The 13,365-nt window shown below is 38.2% G+C and overlaps 1 long non-coding RNA gene across 1 annotated transcript; it reads left to right on the forward strand.

Moving 5' to 3' along the window:
- The first annotated feature begins 10,012 nt into the window (after nucleotides 1-10,012).
- Nucleotides 10,013-10,809, forward strand: LOC310924435. Its single transcript, XR_014592792.1, has 3 exons — nucleotides 10,013-10,078; nucleotides 10,313-10,405; nucleotides 10,541-10,809. It is a non-coding gene; the product is annotated as an uncharacterized lncRNA (long non-coding RNA).
- Nucleotides 10,810-13,365: the final 2,556 nt, after the last annotated feature.

The raw sequence follows: 13,365 nt of genomic DNA on the forward strand, positions 1-13,365 counted from the left end.
TCTTTGCACTTCTATCATCCGAACCGATAAAAAACACCAAACAAGAGTCAACAGCAGAATAAGCTGTTTGGCATTGGCAAAGAAAATGTTTTCACATACTCAACTCTGCTACTCAAAATATGAATACATTTTCCTCACAAATGTGGTACCATTTTAAAGCAGACCTAGACCGTAAGTTTCAATTAACGCTGTTTTTTGTTTTTTAGTGTGTATCTGCGTCATTACCTTCTTTAAGAAGCGAGATCTTTGAAAAACCCGGTCTGTTTACGTAAACAGCGGTTCTCCTGAACAGCAGATCGTCCTGCTCCGGGCACTAGTCCGGGCACATCCGGTTGCGTACATTGAGCCGCAGAAGAAGAATAATGTCTGTTGTGGAGGTGTTTCACGAGCGACAGTGTCTTCTGACTCTGGGTCAGACTCTGGGTCATAAAAGTGACTGTGGGCTTTTCGTGACGAGCTACCATGATAGAAAGTGTGTGAAGCTTCTCCTTCATTAAATTATTACATTTTTTTACCATCATTCTCCAGAGTAAGAGTGAGTGGTTTCTATTGAATGAACTTTCATGTGGAGTGCCTGTGAAGGTTTTCAGTCATCTAGGTCATGGTTGTTTGTTCACACTTGTGGAAAGTTCTGAGCACTCCTCATTGCATTGCACTGCATACATAACATTGCTCAGTTTGTGACTTGGAAGTTAACACGTCAAACACACTTTGGCATAGATCCAAAATTGCTAATGTTAAATCCTCAAAGAAGCACAACAAAGAACCAGAAGACAGCCACCACTGATGAAGAAAACAACAACGATCCCATATGTGTCTGGCCTATCTGACAAATTCGTAAGGACTTTACGTTGACTTCAGAACCAGCGTTAGACAACGACTCATGGTTGAATCGAAAAACTGAGAAAAAAAAATGCTTGCATGTCTGCACTGTGACCTCCAGATGTCACTTAAGAACAACTTAAATGCACTGATGAAGTTCAACAGTGCTGAGAGTTTTTGGCCATTGGATGGCATATCAGAATAACAACTTAAATATTAACATCAAACTTTGTCAATAAAACGGCTTTTCTGGAGATTGTTTGTGTAAAAAAAAAGCCTCTAAAACGTCCCGTAATAGGTTGATTGCATCTATTAATCTGTTTAATGGAACAAACGTACAAACTGAGAAATACTGAAATATTTGGAACTTAGCAATTAATCCTAATGAAGCACTTTGTGTGGCTTTTAATGAGACATTTCCCTGTCGCATATAAACCCCTCATGACACCCCGCATTGTTTTGGCTGCAGAGCACCTTGAAAAATCTGCCTGTTTACACCTAAATACATTTAAATGGACAACTCTAGGAAAAGACAATTTTTTTTTATTCAGATAAGACTTAAAGATTCAATATTACATTATTGCTTTTGATATGTATGTATAAATGTCATTTTTGAAATGTGAAAGAGTTCCAAAATAAAAATAAAATATATATATAAAAGAAATAACCTCACTGACTAGAACCTGACTAGCATACTTGTCAATTATTATATTATTTTAAGCAAGCGACTTCACACATGCCATCTGCATCTATAAGACTTGTGTCTTCCTCAGGCAGATTTTTTAAGTTAATTATCCAACGGCTTAAAGGAGTGTCATTGTTTTTATTAAGCTTTACTGAACAGGGTGGCACCTGCACAGTGTTCTCATAAATTATTTGCCATCTGTAACCCTTCAATTTAAAGTTAATGAAGTGGCCTATTTTTTTTTTTGTCACAGTTGTCATGTAACTCATGCGTGGTTATCACAGAGGTATTGCAAACAAAAATGAAAAGAAAAGAAATAGCAGATACACATAAAAACAGAAATACTCACACACCAAGGAGATTGAAATCAACTTATTATTTTTTCTAAGAATACATGGAGGATTTATGCAGTTTGATGGTCAAAGGCCTTCAGTTGTTCAGTTGTGTATTTGAGTGGTGTATAAATAGCTTTGGTTTGGTATTTCCCCATGTTCAGATGTAATCAACAGCTTCATGGCAAGTTCAACATACCAGTCTTGATAACAGGAAGTATCAGTACAGTAGTGTCTTTTTACACACTCTCATCAATGTCTGCTCACCTTTTGAATGAATTCTGATGATTTATCAATATTGGGTCACCTAGCAAAAATAGCCTAGAGGAGACATTAAAACTTTCAACAGTGGGTGTCTTACGAAGAAAAACAACTTGCTGTCGCTGTTGAGTTGCAGCAAAAAGAACAGGGGTTCGCGACCCAGTCAAAACAAGGGCGTTTCTACATGGAGTTCTCCCCGAGTCCGTGTCTGGATTCTCTGGCTTCCTCCCACAGGTTATTAGACTCTCTTAATTGCCTGCATGGTGTGAAAGTGAATTATGTAAAATGAGTTGGACTAGCGATGGACTGTCTACCTGTCCAGGGTATACGTTTTAGTTTTTATTGAGTTTCACTCTTTGCTAGTTTTTCTTTTTTTTGTTGTAAATGTTTAGTTTTGATTAGTTTTAGTTGAAGTTTTTTGAAGTGTGGCGTATGTGCCAGGTGCAAGATGCAAAAAGGTCAGAATAAGCATATGGTGCCATACAAACCCAACAAAAAACACCATTTAAAAAAAAAAACAGAGGTCAAATTAGAGGTGCAAAATATGCATCATACTGCTGAGGTTGAATGCAGACACTGTGAAATGTAAAAATCAAATAACCTACAGACTAATGACACAGGGGAACATAACAGACATAATAATACATAACCCTCACAAGGCACATCTACTAGCAACATAACGAATGTAATGCTTAAACTGCAACTCCTTGTGTCCAACATTGTAAACAAAAACAAACTGAAAACATGAAAAATATGAAAATACAACCTTCCAAAATTTACGGCAAAGAAAAAATAAACAATGTATGGTAATGATTGTTGTTTTTTTTTAAACTCTAGTTTTTATTTTTATTTCAATTTTACTTTTCACTTTAATAACCTTGGGCATACCCCAATTTTTCTTGCCTTTATGTGCTTTATATGTTTTTGATTTGGCTAAGACATTCTGACTCATTGAATCACCCTCTCACACCTTTCTGGATGCTCTTGAGATAGAGCATCATCTTGGAGGAATATTATATTATTTTTCACAAATAGAAATTAAGAGTAAAAACATTGTCCAGTCATCATTAATAAACACACAGAACAACAGTGGGTTACAAATGGCCTTGTTCAACCTCTCTGCAAACTGAAAGAGGACACCTCGCAATTATACAATTGTTTTTGTGGGTGTTGTCCATTACTCACGAATGTACATTTATCAGAATATATAACACAAGGAGGTGTGTTTAAGGTTGGTTTGTGAGAGTATAAAAGTGTCAAGAGTGAGAGGTTTGTCTACATACCATACATCAACATGAAGGTCCTGCTCCTTACGCTGCTGGTCGTGCTGCTGTGCACAGCTCAAGGTGAGGGTACTTTGGTTTGTTCAGCATTTCAGCATGGTTTTACTGAAGTAAAACATTTAAATCTTTTTTAGATTTTTAGAAGCTTTAACTGTAGGGGAATTACATGTTATCACCTATGTTTTACAGACAGACGGTGTTTTCTAATGATGGAGAAAATCTGCATATTGATTGAATAATATTGGATGTGAGAGTTAAAAAGTAAAACTTAACCCATTTTGCCGTCTTTTCAGTGTATGCACTTACCTGCTACACTTGTGAGAATCCAGATGATACAAGTGCTGGTCCTTGCACTGAAGTGTGCGAAGATCATGAGCTTCACTGCAAATCTGTAACGACTAGTAAGTAAAGTTATTTTTTTTGTATATTCAGATATATTCAGTTGCTTGTGTTTTTACAACTGTATTTGTTTTTTTCAACAGATAACACCCTTACTCGGGGTTGTGCGTCGTCGTGTGTCGCAACAGACAACAGCACTATATCCTGCTGCCAAGTGAACCTGTGCAACCCATGAGGCGTCACAGCAGCATTCATCTTTGATCTCTGATAAATCAAAGCTGTATGAAGGAAGAAACATCCTAAATCTCAGTATGATTCAACTCATTTGTAACCTCATCAAACATTAATGGGACTTTCCTGTCTTTGATTTGTCTTGCTTTTATTCAAAGGAGTCATTTGGTCATTTGGTACACTCATCATCTCGTAGTCATCTAAATCTGTGCAATATATTATACTATCATGTACACACACACACACACACACACACACACACACACACACACACACACACACACACACACACACACACGGTTGATCAATTGCTGATGTCACTTAGTGGGTCCCTCTACCATCCAACTGTTACTGTATGTGGGTCGTGGTCTGTCACGACGGAATTCTAAAGCTGAACATCTATTTCAATCTAAAATTAAACGAATTAAACCTTTAACTGAGCATGATCTTGTGTCACTTGTGTTTTGTGTTTCGCATTTGGGGGTGATCATGGTGAATTCATGATCATGGGTGCTTGGGTTTTTGACACATTAGAATTACAAGTCATTTTTGAAAAAATCACTAGTGACAGTGAATTTGACAAGCACAAGCTGGCCTCAGGAGCAGTGGGCAACACTTATCTGTTTACTGTACGGGGGAGCAATGGGGTATTGTGAACCTTGATTTTTGAACTTACAGTTAAAAATGCCCAATTCCTTTCCTATTGGCCATGGACTGCCAATATGCAGAAAAGGATTTAGCATTAAAATAATTCAACTCAAGGCAATCACAGATGGTTTTAAAGTTCCCAGAGATAGGCATGAGCTGAAAGCATTGCTGTGCGTTTTTGAATGCCTAAGAGAGGGCTATATGTATATATTTCTTACAAACTGCTCCTTTAAGACCTAGAGAAGAAAAGCAAGGAATTTTTACCTTCAAAACATACAAAAATATTTTGGTGAGTGTCCACTTCTCAACCCGTGTGCTAAGGTAAGAAAAGATCTGACCGACTCTTATCTGAGGATATTTCATGTTAGACAGTCCTGTTCTTTAGCCTTGTGCTTTACGGGAACCTGTATAGCTGATATGAATGCCAGTCATTGTGGGTGGTGTCTTGCCGTTCCACTGATTGACAGCTCTACGCGGTAAGATACAGAATGTTCCACAGGCTTGACAATGAGAGAGAGAGAACAATGTCAACTTGGACAGAAAATGGTACAGGATTCAAATGACTACATAATTACTTCAGACTGATGAGGCTTAAGAAGAACAAAAATGTTCCATTGTAATGACTTTTTCCACATGAGTGTTCCAGATAAAAATTAAACGAGGACACAGGTGTCATAACATTACAGATCTGAACACTCCTCAGTTTAGATCAGGGGTGTCAAAGTCATTTTCACTGAGGGCCACATCAGCATAATGGTTGCCCTCAAAGGCCCAGATGTAACTGTAAGACAGGATAACATTTATTCTGTTTTACTGTTACATCTGGAAATTTAATGTAACTAAATGTAAACAAACCCTCAGAAAAAGACTTTGAAGCACAGGTGATTTCTTCAGCCACAGTAAAGCTTGCTTTCACTGCCACATGGTATTTAGGTTATGGCTTTTGTGAACACATTCTGCTGCGATCACAGTTTGCCTTTTAATTTTTTGACAATTTGTTGTTTTTCTTGAAGGCTAACTTTGGCATACTTGGCTCCTTGTTTGGTGTCAAAATGCCGACATAGATCGTACTCTTTGACGACCGACACCGCCTCATAACACAAACGACATACCGTTTTTTTCTCCTTGAAGCAAAAACATGTATTCGCCTTCCCATCTTTCTTGAAACTGCCTTCCATCTGCATCGATCTTTCTCTTCCTGTACATTTTGGAATCATTTGTGGATATTTCAATCTCAATTTCATTCATCGGATGATGCACAATGATACACTGCAATCTAGTGGCGAGATACGGTCACTTCTTGGAAATGTAGTTTATGGTCAACACATGCCCTAAAGCAGCATAGCCCTCACGGGCCACATAAAATGATGTGGCAGGCCACATCTGGCCCCCGGGCCTTGAGTTTGACCCATGTGGTTTAGAGTAATGGTACAATTTGCCTCAAAGTGACTTATTCTATATTCATTTAGGTTTAAAATGTCAGAGAGAAAATTATCCGAGCTCGTTGTAGAACAGAGTGTGTCAACCAATGGCTCACCAGTGGTGGAATAAAAAAATAATTATGCAATTAAACCTCACACGGCACGGATGTGCCGTCTTCTCATGTGTTGTTGAGTCAAAGTTGATGATTCACTTTATATTGCATTTTTTATAAAGTAGCAATGATTGCGCAGAAGTCACAAAATAGACCGTTTTTCTTTTCTTTTCGTTCATTAAAAACAAGCCTAGCTAACTTTGAACTGTGACGTATTTTCAAATATATTTTTTTCATCAGATTGTCTAGGTTGTGCTGAAAAAAACCCTTCTAAGACACTTATAGCATCTGCATATACTGTAAGTGTTTTAATAAAGTGATGGAAAAAGCAGCCTAAACACTTGTGTTTATAAGGGTTAATTCACTTATTTTTAAGCTTACTTTTACTCATAAGCTTATTTCCGGCATCTCAAATAAAAACTTTTGTTGTTGTTTTATGAACACAAAGAAAACTATTGTCTATTTTGGGACATCTGCACAATGAATGCAACCTCACTACAAAGCCTGAGTGACAAACACACATAAGGCGATGTGTATTATTCTCACGGCAATTTACCATGGGTGCTGCTAAGCTCTTTGTTACATATCTGATTGCATCTAAGTGTATAACAAAGAGCTAAGCACTTAATTATCTTTATATTACCTGATAATAAGTTAATTATGTGTATTACACAAACATGCACATCAACTTTCAGTCAGTCAGCCGTTTTTTGTTTTTAAATGTTCTACGGAAACAAAGTTGGCTCGACTAATCTTAGAAAGTATTTTTGAAGAGTTCAGCAGTTGTTCCAAACCTTTATTGACTTTGAATCTGTTACCAAATAGATCTAGTTTGTACCTTTAAAATGGCACAGCCTTTCCTGTTTTCTCCCTTTGATTTAATGTGTATCCCTCTATGACCCTCAGAGCAGTGACAGTGACCCTGACACCACAGGATTAAAGAACCTGACTGAAATATGATGAAATAATAGTTCGTAAAAACTGCTTCAACCAGCATTTAACAGACAAAACAAAGGCCTTCCTTCATGGAGTTTACATGTACTCCCAATATGTGTGTGTGTGTGTGTGTGTGTGTGCGTGCGTGCGTGCGTGCGTGCGTGCGTGCGTGAGTGCGTGCGTGCGTGTGCGTGCGTGTGTGTGTGTTTTGTCCGGTTCCCTCCCACAGTCCAAAAACATGCAGATTTGGGGATTAGGTAAATTGGACATTCTAAAATTGACAGTGAGCGTGGACGGTTGTTTGATTGCCTACCACCCTATGTCAGCTGAGATTGGCACTGAGCACAGAGTCATGTGGAGGATAAAGCGGTGGGAGATGGATGAATGAATATTGTTTGGTGGGATTGTTGTCAAGAGTGAGTTGTGTGCTTTGGCTGTGGAGAAATGGTGGTCCATCTATTGGATTAGAGGGAGGGATTTCACTGTGGTATTAATCGGAGAAGACAGCAGGCGACCCAGGCTGGACTCACACTGAGCTCTTCTCTCTCTCTCTCTCTCTCTGGCTGCCTCTCACCATCTCACCTCCATCAACAGACTCAGGGGAAGGGCATTAGATGAGATGAGGAGGAGTTATCTAAGTGACAGGAAACAGTTTGTGAAGATGGGTGATTTCTGTACAACATGTGTGGGGCCACCAGGGGTCAGTGTTGGGCTTCAAGTTATTCATTCTTTCTTTATATGAACGATTTAAGTGTCAAATGTGTTAAAACTGGTTCTATTTGCAGTGATTTACAACTACTTATACATGAAATAAGCATAGAATTTATCAAATTAAAACTGGTTTGATGTAAATATATTAGCATTACACTTTGGGGGAAACTAAATATAATAATATATATAATATTGACAGAGTTACTGAAATCAAATTTTTGGGGGTGATAATATATGACCAAATCAGCTGGAAACTACACATACAAAAACAAACCAAAGTATCAAGAAGCGTAGCAGGTCCTGGATCACAAATCATTCCGCATTCTTTTAATAATACTTCACAGTATAAAAATGTTTACTTTGCACAAATAAGCTCTCTAAGTATTTATATTGTGTTACTTATACATTCAGTCGGTCCACAGTCCAGTCAGACTTTCTCTGATCTTAGTAAAACTGACTGTATCATATTTTTTAAGTATCTTAAGTATATAATAATTTCCATTTAAAGCTGTTTTTCTGCTTGGTGACACACGTGTGCTCCGTTTCTGCATCAGTAAATCTGTGTTCGATCTCACAGTCTACTTCAATATCATTCAAAAATCCATCCTAGGCCTGCTGCTCACATATTTATCCTCCTACATGTCATAACTTACTGTCGAAGGACTTCACTGCTTTTACTTTCCCCTCTGTTCAAGCAGAGCTAGGCAAAAAGGTAATTTCCTACTCTGCACCCTCAACCTGGAACAAGCATCAGCAGAGTCTCAAGCTGTCTAACTGGATTCCTAACTTGAGTCACTGAATTTGAATGTGTTTATTCACTTGGAACATTTCCTTTATTGTTGTGTTGTGTGTCCGTAGTTCTGTGTGGTCCTCGACAGATGTCTCTTGAAATTGAGACCCTGTGTCTCAATGGGATTCCCTGTATATAAATAAAGGTTAAATAATAATAAGAAAAATATTCACTTTGCAACCAAAAAACCCCAATAAGGATAATTCATAAGGCATGTTACTAAAAGATTACATATACTTATGGACAGCAGTGATCTTATTTAAAGCAAAAATAAAAATAAAATATACTACCAGGAAATACCACTACAGGGGGTTACAATGTAAGATTTCAAAGTTCTAAGGGTGCACACTACACTGAGAAGTTTTTGTTTATCTGAAAACTGTGGAACAGTTTGATGGAGAAGGAATGTTCTAATGTTCGCCGCAACTCAGAAATGTAACAAAAATAGAAACAAGGAAACAGTCGTGTAAGAGGAAGACGGCGATAAATAATAGCTGTGAATACTTTATGGAGAAGTTGTACGACTTTCCACCGCTTTACTATGGAGCTAAATTTGTAAACTATTTGTAACTTGTATATTGAGTTTTACAAATAAAGTGTGCATTTGTAAATCACGTGACATTTGTAAAACCGAAATTTGCATTTGTGAATTGTGGTTTCGCATTTGTGGATCGCCCGAACACGCATTCCTCGCTTTCCACAGTTACGGATTTCTGAGACATTTTTTGCATGAAAGTCGCACAGATCCACACAAATGTGCAGCTTGTGATCCACACGTATTTGTATGTGTGTTTTGAGATTCACAAATAAAAAAATCAAATTTGTAACTTGTTTGTCGATTTTCACAAATAAAGTGTGCATTTGTAAATGACCCATCTTATCTCACCCATATCTTATCGCTCCTTCCATTCCTTCTTAAGAGCCTTCTTAAGTCCTTAAGAAAGATCGAATCTGGGAAACGCGGCCATTACCTGCTCCAATTTGAATTCTGTGTACTCCAGGAGCATAAATTGTCACAGTCGTGCTGTTCATATACATGTGTCCAGGCTGGTTGAGAGGCAGAACACAGGCTGGAGGCAGGATGGTGTTAAACAAAATCGTCTTTATTACAATTAACCGGTGTTAAAGAGGGGAGTTGGCAGATGAGAAGGGAATTTAGGACAGAAGCCGCAGCCTGATCAGGGAAACTGAGGGTCCAGTGAAGGGTGAGAGGGGAAGAGTTCAACCTAGAGAGCTGGGATTCAGATGCAGGAGGGACTCATTGAAAAAGTGGACTCAGAAGGTGTTAATTAAAGGCTGGCAAACAAGTTATTTGTATTTCCTGAAACCTCTCTGTAAACTGTAACTGGACATCCGTTTACCGGAATATCTAAAGAGGTGTGTTTAAGGATGGTATTTGAGAGTATAAAAGTGCCAGGAGTGAGAGGTTTGTCCACATACCACACGCCAACATGAAGATCCTGATCCTTATGCTGCTGATTGTCGTGCCGTTGTGCACCGCTCAAGGTGAGGGCACTTTGACCTTGACTGTGATTTTACTCATGTGAAATTAAAATCTGTAATCTGTAAAAAAAAAAAAAAAAAGGATTCTATTTAGAGGGGTTAACTGTAGGGGAATTAAATCTTTTCATCAACGTTTTACACCTGTGGACAGACTGTGTTCATCTGATGATAACTTAACACTTCATTATACTGGATGTGAGCTAGAAAATAACTTGATGAATCCTGTGTGCTCTTCAGATATGGCAATTGACTGCTACACCTGTGCGGCTGTCGATGATTGCATTACAAACTGTCCAGTGGGAAAAGTTTGCAAAACCGTAAAAGAAGGAAGTAAGTAAAATATGTGTTTTACTGCATTCAACTTCTTTAAACTTTTTTTTTTTTTTAACACATTCATTTTGGGGTAAAAAAAAAAAGAAAAAGATTTCCAAGTGCTTGTGTTTTTACAACTGCCTTTGTTGATAGGTGTCACAACTCGCAGTTGTGGGAGTGATTCGGACTGTGAAGATTCTGGTGTAACCTGCTGTTATACGGACCTGTGCAATAACTGATTGAGGCGTCGCAGCAGCATTCATCTTTGATCTCTGATAAATCGAAGCTGTATGGAGGAATAAACTATCCTACATCTCAGTATGATTCAACTCATTTGTAACCTCCTCATACTTTAATGGGACTTTCCTGTCTTTGATTTGTTTGATCTTGTAGCTGAACATCTCTTTCAATCTAAATAAAATATTAAATGAACCGTGTCACATGTGTTTTGTTAAGATAAGTCGGGGGGGGGGGGGACCTTAAACCCTCACCGGGCATGGATCTGTGCCGCTGGTGCAAAAAAAAACAACTCCTTATATGGACATCCTGGGTGTGTGTGTTTACAGGTCACATATTCAGGCTTTAAAAAATGTCGTCTTGTGTTGTGGAGTCAAAGTTATGATTCATTTTATATCACATTTTTAGTAGTGAACTTTCAACTGTGATGTATTTCCATATTTCACAAATAATTCAATCCACTCAATCCAATTTTAAACATTGTGAGTACTTTTTGCTCAGGTGTGTTAAAATAGTTGGTGAAAATGATATTTGTATCCATCAGATTGCCAAGGTTGTGCTAAATAAAAGGACATAAGACACTGACTGTTCCACAGTCTTATTGCCTCTGTATATACTATACGTTATACATAGCAATGGAAAAAAGCAGCCAAAAGGTGCTGTGTGTTTCACAAGGGCTTAGAAACGAAGCGTGGCTATAGGAGCAAGGGAATAAGTAAGGTCAAATATTGCACATTGAGTCTGCATTTGTCACCATCTGTGTCTTGTTCCTAAATGATCATCAACATGTAGAAGAGGGAGTTGGCTGGTGCACCTACACCCTGGGTGCTTGGGTTTTCGACACAAAAGTTTGCATTTTGCATTAAAATAGTTACATTCAAGGCACTCACAGGTGGTTTCAAAGTTCAAACCAGACACACATCCAGACAAAGGTATGAGCCAAAAGCATTGGTGTGTATTATTAAATGCCTTAGAGGGGCTATATGTAAGATATGAAACTAGAGTTCACAACTGTAATCCAAATTAGAAATATTGCAAATTGATGATTTAAGGTTACCAGGTCTTGATTGAAGAATAAATTATGCATTAAATGAAATACAAATCTACAAGGAGTGACACTTATACTGGCAACATGTAAAAGGAAATTTAAATAGCAAACAAACCGACTGTATGATTGTTGTCAGTGGAGCTAGTAATTTTAATTTGTTTCCTTCATTTCTGATGACATACTGTAGTTATTTTATGACTTGATAAAATAAATTTCCAACATACTGCTGCTATAAGACCCAGAGAGGAAAATGCAAAAATATTTTGGTATAACATTGTTTATTAACACATGACCATTTCACAGCCTGTGTGTTGTTACCTTGATAAGAAAAGGCCTGAGGACTTGAGCATAGTTCAAGTTGGATAACTGTAATGTTTTGACAAGTGAGCCCTTTATTTAAATAAATAAATAAAACAAACAAACAAACAAAAAAATATATATATAAAACTGTGTGATCTACTGGTACATGTAAGCAGATATGAATGCCAGTGAGGAAGCTGAAGAAAACAAAAATAACTCTAGGTTGTAATAACTTGGACCTCTTTCTATAATTAACTTGTTGTCCAGTTTGGCAAGCAGTGAGTGAGGGCTGGGAGATTGAGCAACAGTGAATCCAGTAGCGAGAATGAACAAAGGTGCTAAGATTTCCTGGCAACACAACCGGGATATGGATGGACTGAAAAAGAAATATGTACACAATGTGACAGACGGTAAGTGTGAGGCGTATGAAGCAATAATCTGTGTTACTGAATCCAGGACAGACTATAAAAGCAGTGAAACTGTGACAAAGTGAATGATACTAAGCTCTTGAGTACAGGTACGCTTTTGGGCAAAGACATTGTTAAGTTTCAGTTTGACTGCGTTGCAGAACAAAAGTGTTGTGGAAATTTTCTGATGCTGGTTAAGAATGAAACAGAGAACTTCTGCAGGCCGACAAGTTTTATTTTCGTTGAAAAGAAAAGGTCAATCTCTACAGGAGTGATCCTAGCTGGAGAAAGACCCCACGCAATGTGAGCCCTCCACCATTTATACCTGAGCCACTCCCCTTTTGCATTCCTCCAAACAGACAAAGAGCTTGCCATTCAAGGCGGTGTTTTCACTCCTCTTTGTCTACTGTATGTATAGGGGAGCAGACTCCCTGCGGATGTTGTAGGATGGTGTCCGTTCAGGCTAGGCACAATACACAATATACAATACACTGTGCACAAAGGACCTGGTATTCTGTACCGGGCAGGTATAGGGCAATGGGCAGTTTTAGCTCTGAGTCAGAGAAATTTAATTTACCATTACAAAAGCAAAGCGAGGGAAATGTAATGTGAAATAAAGAAATCTCAGAAACCAATAGTAAAACCATATTAGTTCCCCAATCCTGGTTCTCAGGGACACGCTGTCCTGCACGTTTTAGATGTTGCCCTGCTCCAACACACCTGGTTCAAATGAATGGCTTGTTATCAGGCTTTTGAGGAGATTGATGAAGAACTGACCGTTTGAATCAGGTGTGTTGGAGCAGGAAAACATCTAAACATCTAATTTTAAATATGTGGGTGAAAAGAGCCAGGGAGACAATGACACTTATCCATGATGAGAACCTTATCGAACCTTTTCTCAACACGAGAGCATCACATATGTGCCACATACATGCTGACATCGCTGACATGAGTTAAGGTTAGGGCTGAGGACAGGACTGAGGTTA

This window comes from Microchirus variegatus (genome assembly GCF_963457635.1).
Source record: "Microchirus variegatus genome assembly, chromosome: 3".
NCBI classification, from domain to species: Eukaryota; Metazoa; Chordata; class Actinopteri; order Pleuronectiformes; family Soleidae; genus Microchirus; species Microchirus variegatus.